Consider the following 7,179-nt stretch of genomic DNA (forward strand, 5'->3'; position numbering starts at 1 on the left):
AAGGCTATAATACGGCCATTTGCCGCCTATTAAAGGCCTTACACGTAAATCGCGTGCTTCCGCGTGACTGCGCAGGTTACTATTGGTCTAGTTCTTCCACTCTCAATGCACTAGGACGTCCTAAGTTGTTTTCCCTGGCTCCATGTCTTTACAACGCCGTAAAACACATGCACACGCCTTGAAAAGGCTATAATACGGCCTTTTGACGCCTATCAAAGGCCTTACACTTAAATTACGTGGTTCCACGCTTCCAAGCTTTTTCTCATTGGTCTAGTTCTTCCACTGTCAATGCACTACGACGTCCTAAGTTGTTTTCTCTGGCTCCATAGCTTTGGAACGCTGTCAACTACATGCACACGCCATTGAAAAGCAATAATACCGCCTTTGCCGCCTAATAAAGTCCTTACACGTAAATCACGTTGGTCTGCGTGCCTGCGCAGGTTACCATTGGTCTAGTCTTTCCACTCGCAATACACGAGAGCGTCCTAAGTTGTTTTTCCTGGTTCCATGGCTTTACAACGCCGTAAACCACATGCACACACCATGAAAAGGCTATAATACGGCCTTTTGACGCCTAATAAAGGTAAATCACGTGGTTCCACGCGTCCAAGCTTGTTACCATTGGTCTAGTTCTTTCACTCTCAATACACTACGCCGTCCTAAGTTGGTTTCCTGGTTCCATGGCTTTACAATGGCGTAAACCACATGCACACGCCATGAAAAGGCTATAATACGGCCTTTTGACGCCTATTAAATGCCATACACGTACATCGCGTGTTTCTGCGTCACTGCACAGGTTACCATTGGTCTAGTCCTTCCACTGTCAATGCACTACGACGTCCTAAGTTGTTTTCTCTGGCTCCATAGCTTTGGAACGCCGTCAACTACATGCACACGCCATTGAAAAGCAATAATACCGCCTTTGCCGCCTAATAAAGTCCTTACACGTAAATCACGTTGGTCTGCGTGCCTGCGCAGGTTACCATTGGTCTAGTCTTTCCACTCGCAATACACGAGAGCGTCCTAAGTTGTTTTTCCTGGTTCCATGGCTTTACAACGCCGTAAACCACATGCACACACCATGAAAAGGCTATAATACGGCCTTTTGACGCCTAATAAAGGTAAATCACGTGGTTCCACGCGTCCAAGCTTGTTACCATTGGTCTAGTTCTTTCACTCTCAATACACTACGCCGTCCTAAGTTGGTTTCCTGGTTCCATGGCTTTACAATGGCGTAAACCACATGCACACGCCATGAAAAGGCTATAATACGGCCTTTTGACGCCTATTAAATGCCTTACACGTAATCGTGTGGTTTGGCGTGCCTGCGCAGTTTACCATTGGTCTAGTCCTTCCACTCTCAATACACTAGAACGTCCTAAGTTGTTTTCTCTGGTTCCATGTGTTTAGAACGCCGTAAACCACATGCACACGCCATTGAAAGGCCATAATACGGCCATTTCCCGCCTATTAAAGGCCTTACACGTAAATCGCGTGTTTCCGCGTGACTGCGCAGGTTACTATTGGTGTAGTTCTTCCACTCTCAATGCACTACGCCGTCCTAAGTTGTTTTTCCTGGTTCCATGGCTTTACAACGCCGTAAACCAGATGCACACGCCATGAAAAGGCTATAATACGGCCTTTTGACGCCTATTAAATGCCTTACACGTAAATCACGGGGTTCCACGCGTCAAAGCTTGTTACCATTGGTCTAGTTCTTCCACTCTTAATACACTATGCCGTCCTAAGTTGTTTTCCCTGTTTCCATGGCTTTACAACGCCGTAAACCACATGCACACGCCATGAAAAGGCTATAATACGGCCTTTTGACGCCTATTAAATGCCTTACACGTAAATCGCGTGGTTCCGCGTGGCTGCGCAGGTTACCATTGGTCTACTCCTTCGACTCTCAATACACTACGCCGTCCTAAGTTTTTTTTTCCTGGTTCCATGGCTTTACAACGGCGTAAACCACATGCACACGCCATGAAAAGGCTATAATACGGCCTTTTGACGCCTATTAAATGCCATACACGTACATCGCGTGGTTCTGCGTCACTGCACAGGTTACCATTGGTCTAGTCCTTCCACTGTCAATGCACTACGACGTCCTAAGTTGTTTTCTCTGGCTCCATAGCTTTACAACGCCGTAAACCACATGCAGACGCCATGAAAAGGCTATAATACGGCCTTTTGACGCCTAATAAAGGTAAATCACGTGGTTCCACGCGTCCATGCTTGTTACCATTGGTCTAGTTCTTCCACTCTCAATACACTACGCCGTCCTAAGTTGTTTTTCCTGGTTCCATGGCTTTAGAACGCCGTAAACCACATGGACACGCCATGAAAAGGCTATAATACGGCCTTTTGACGCCAATAAAGGTAAATCACGTGGTTCCACGCGTCCAAGTTTGTTACCATTGGTCTAGTTCTTCCACTCTCAATACACTACGCCGTCCTAAGTTGTTTTCTCTGGCTCCATAGCTTTGGAACGCCGGCAACTACATGCACACGCCATTGAAAAGCAATAATACCGCCTTTGCCGCCTATTAAAGTCCTTACACGTAAATCACGTTGGTCTGCGTGCCTGCGCAGGTTACCATTGGTCTAGTCTTTCCACTCTCAATACACGAGAGCGTCCTAAGTTGTTTTACCTGGTTCCATGGCTTTACAACGCCGTAAACCACATGCACACGCCATGAAAAGGCTATAATACGTCCTTTCGACGCCTATTAAATGCCTTACACGTAAATTGCGTGGTTCCGCGTACCTGCACAGGTTACCATTGGTCTAGTCCTTCCACTCTCAATACACTACGACGTTCTAAGTTATTTTCCCCGGCTCCATGGCTTTGGAACGCCGTCAATTACATGCACTCACGTCTATAACCAGCAATATGGCATTTTGCCGCCTAATAAAAGCCTTACACGTAAGTTAGACGGTTCCACGAGTCCATTCCGGTTACCATTGGTCTAGTCCTTCCATTCTCCATAGACTAAAACGTCTTAAGTTATTTTCCCCAGCGACGAGGCTGTACAACGCCGTCAACTACGTGCACATGCGTCTAAAAGCTGCAATACGGCCTTTTGCCGCCCATTAAATGCCTTACATGTAATCATGTGGTTTCGCGTGCCTGCGCAGGTTACCATTGTTCTAGTCCTTCCACTCTCAATACACTAGAACGTCCTAAGTTGTTATTCCTAGTTCCATGGCTTTAGAACGCCGTAATCCACATGCACACGCCATGAAAAGGCTATAATACGGCCTCTGGACGCCTAACAAAGGCCTTACACGTAAATCACGTGGTTCCACGCGTCCAAGCTTGTTACCATTGGTCTAGTTCTTCCACTCTCAATACACTACGCCGTCCTAAGTTGTTTTTCCTGGTTCCATGGCTTTACAACGCCGTAAACCACATGCACACGCCATAAAAAAGGCTATAATACGGCCTTTTAACGCCTATTAAATGCCTTACACGTAATCGTGTGGTTTCGCGTGCCTGCGCAGGTTACCATTGGTCTAGTCCTTCCACTCTCAATACACTAGAACGTCCTAAGTTGTTATTCCTGGTTCCATGGCTTTAGAAAGCCCTAATCCACATGCACACGCCATAAAAAGGCTATAATACGGCCTTTTGACGCCTAATAAAGGCCTTACAGGTAAATCACGTGGTTCCACCCGTTCAAGCTTGTAACCATTGGTCTAGTTCTTTCACTCTCAATACACGAGAGCGTCCTAAGTTGTTTTTCCTGGTTCCATGGCTTTACAACGCTGTAAACCACATGCACACGCCATGAAAAGGCTATAATACGGACTTTTGATGCCTATTAAATGCCTTACACGTAAATCGCGTGGTTCCGCGTGCCTGCGCAGGTTACCATTGGTCTACTCCTTCCACTCTCAATACACTACGCCATCCTAAGTTGTTTTCCCCGGCTCCATGGCTTTGGAACGCCGTCAATTACATGCACTCACGTCTATAACCAGCAATATGGCATTTTGCCGCCTAATAAAAGCCTTACACGTAAGTTAGACGGTTCCACGAGTCCATACCGGTTACCATTGGTCTAGTCCTTCCATTCTCAATAGACTAAAACACTTAAGTTATTTTCCCCAGCGACAAGGCTGTACAACGCCGTCAACTACGTGCACATGCGTCTAAAAGCTGCAATACGGCCTTTTGCCGCCCATTAAATGCCTTACATGTAATCGTGTGGTTTCGCGTGCCTGCGCAGGTTACCATTGTTCTAGTCCTTCCACTCTCAATACACTAGAACGTCCTAAGTTGTTATTCCTAGTTCCATGGCTTTAGAACGCCGTAATCCACATGCACACGCCATGAAAAGGCTATAATACGGCCTCTGGACGCCTAACAAAGGCCTTACACGTAAATCACGTGGTTCCACGCGTCCAAGCTTGTTACCATTGGTCTAGTTCTTTCACTCTCAATACACTACGCCGTCCTAAGTTGTTTTTCCTGGTTCCATGGCTTTACAACGCCGTAAACCACATGCACACGCCATGAAAAGGCTATAATACGGCCTTTTAACGCCTATTAAATGCCTTACACGTAATCGTGTGGTTTCGAGTGCCTGCGCAGGTTACCATTGGTCTAGTCCTTCCACTCTCAATACACTAGAACGTCCTAAGTTGTTATTCCTGGTTCCATGGCTTTAGAAAGCCGTAATCCACATGCACACGCCATAAAAAGGCTATAATACGGCCTTTTGACGCCTAATAGAGGCCTTACAGGTAAATCACGTGGTTCCACCCGTCCAAGCTTGTAACCATTGGTCTAGTTCTTTCACTCTCAATACACGAGAGCGTCCTAAGTTGTTTTTCCTGGTTCCATGGCTTTACAACGCTGTAAACCACATGCACACGCCATGAAAAGGCTATAATACGGACTTTTGATGCCTATTAAATGCCTTACACGTAAATCGCGTGGTTCCGCGTGCCTGCGCAGGTTACCATTGGTCTACTCCTTCCACTCTCAATACACTACGCCGTCCTAAGTTGTTTTTCCTGGTTCCATGGCTTTACAACGCCGTAAACCACATGCACACGCCATGAAAATGCTATAATACGGCCTCTGGACGCCTAATAAAGGCCTTACACGTAAATCACGTGGTTCCACCCGTCCAAGCTTGTAACCATTGGTCTAGTTCTTTCACTCTCAATACACGAGAGCGTCCTAAGTTGTTTTTCCTGGTTCCATGGCTTTACAACGCTGTAAACCACATGCACACGCCATGAAAAGGCTATAATACGGACTTTTGATGCCTATTAAATGCCTTACACGTAAATCGCGTGGTTCCGCGTGCCTGCACAGGTTACCATTGGTCTAGTCCTTCCACTGTCAATGCACTACGACGTCCTAAGTTGTTTTCTCTGGCTCCATAGCTTTACAACGCCGTAAACCACATGCAGACGCCATGAAAAGGCTATAATACGGCCTTTTGACGCCTAATAAAGGTAAATCACGTGGTTCCACGCGTCCAAGCTTGTTACCATTGGTCTAGTTCTTCCACTCTCAATACACTACGCCGTCCTAAGTTGTTTTTCCTGGTTCCATGGCTTTAGAACGCCGTAAACCACATGGACACGCCATGAAAAGGCTATAATACGGCCTTTTGACGCCAATAAAGGTAAATCACGTGGTTCCACGCGTCCAAGTTTGTTACCATTGGTCTAGTTCTTCCACTCTCAATACACTACGCCGTCCTAAGTTGTTTTCTCTGGCTCCATAGCTTTGGAACGCCGTCAACTACATGCACACGCCATTGAAAAGCAATAATACCGCCTTTGCCGCCTATTAAAGTCCTTACACGTAAATCACGTTGGTCTGCGTGCCTGCGCAGGTTACCATTGGTCTAGTCTTTCCACTCTCAATACACGAGAGCGTCCTAAGTTGTTTTACCTGGTTCCATGGCTTTACAACGCCGTAAACCACATGCACACGCCATGAAAAGGCTATAATACGTCCTTTCGACGCCTATTAAATGCCTTACACGTAAATTGCGTGGTTCCGCGTACCTGCACAGGTTACCATTGGTCTAGTCCTTCCACTCTCAATACACTACGACGTTCTAAGTTATTTTCCCCGGCTCCATGGCTTTGGAACGCCGTCAATTACATGCACTCACGTCTATAACCAGCAATATGGCATTTTGCCGCCTAATAAAAGCCTTACACGTAAGTTAGACGGTTCCACGAGTCCATACCGGTTACCATTGGTCTAGCCTTCCATTCTCCATAGACTAAAACGTCTTAAGTTATTTTCCCCAGCGACGAGGCTGTACAACGCCGTCAACTACGTGCACATGCGTCTAAAAGCTGCAATACGGCCTTTTGCCGCCCATTAAATGCCTTACATGTAATCGTGTGGTTTCGTGTGCCTGCGCAGGTTACCATTGTTCTAGTCCTTCCACTCTCAATACACTAGAACGTCCTAAGTTGTTATTCCTAGTTCCATGGCTTTAGAACGCCGTAATCCACATGCACACGCCATGAAAAGGCTATAATACGGCCTCTGGACGCCTAACAAAGGCCTTACACGTAAATCACGTGGTTCCACGCGTCCAAGCTTGTTACCATTGGTCTAGTTCTTCCACTCTCAATACACTACGCCGTCCTAAGTTGTTTTCCCTGGTTCCATGGCTTTACAACGCCGTAAACCACATGCACACGCCATGAAAAGGCTAACGGTCTTTTGACGCCTATTAAATGCCTTACACGTAATCGTGTGGTTTCGCGTGCCTGCGCAGGTTACCATTGGTCTAGTCCTTCCACTCTCAATACACTAGAACGTCCTAAGTTGTTATTCCTGGTTCCATGGCTTTAGAAAGCCGTAATCCACATGCACACGCTATAAAAAGGCTATAATACGGCCTTTTGACGCCTATTAAATGCCTTACACGTAAATCACGGGGTTCCACGCGTCCAAGCTTGTTACCATTGGTCTAGTTCTTCCACTCTCAATACACTACGCCGTCCTAAGTTGTTTTCCCTGGTTCCATGGCTTTACAACGCCGTAAACCACATGCACACGCCATGAAAAGGCTATAATACGGTCTTTTGACGCCTATTAAATGCCTTACACGTAATCGTGTGGTTTCGCGTGCCTGCGCAGGTTACCATTGGTCTAGTCCTTCCACTCTCAATACACTAGAACGTCCT

General features: G+C 46.5%; 1 long non-coding RNA gene across 1 annotated transcript; it reads left to right on the forward strand.

Annotated features, from left to right (window-relative positions):
• The first annotated feature begins 350 nt into the window (after window positions 1-350).
• On the forward strand, window positions 351-6,791 carry LOC130647200 (uncharacterized). The gene is made up of 2 exons (XR_008982815.1): window positions 351-1,565; window positions 1,750-6,791. It is a non-coding gene; the product is annotated as an uncharacterized LOC130647200 (long non-coding RNA).
• Window positions 6,792-7,179: the final 388 nt, after the last annotated feature.

The sequence above is a fragment of the Hydractinia symbiolongicarpus genome, chromosome 6 (assembly GCF_029227915.1).
Source record: "Hydractinia symbiolongicarpus strain clone_291-10 chromosome 6, HSymV2.1, whole genome shotgun sequence".
Classification (NCBI taxonomy): Eukaryota; Metazoa; Cnidaria; class Hydrozoa; order Anthoathecata; family Hydractiniidae; genus Hydractinia; species Hydractinia symbiolongicarpus.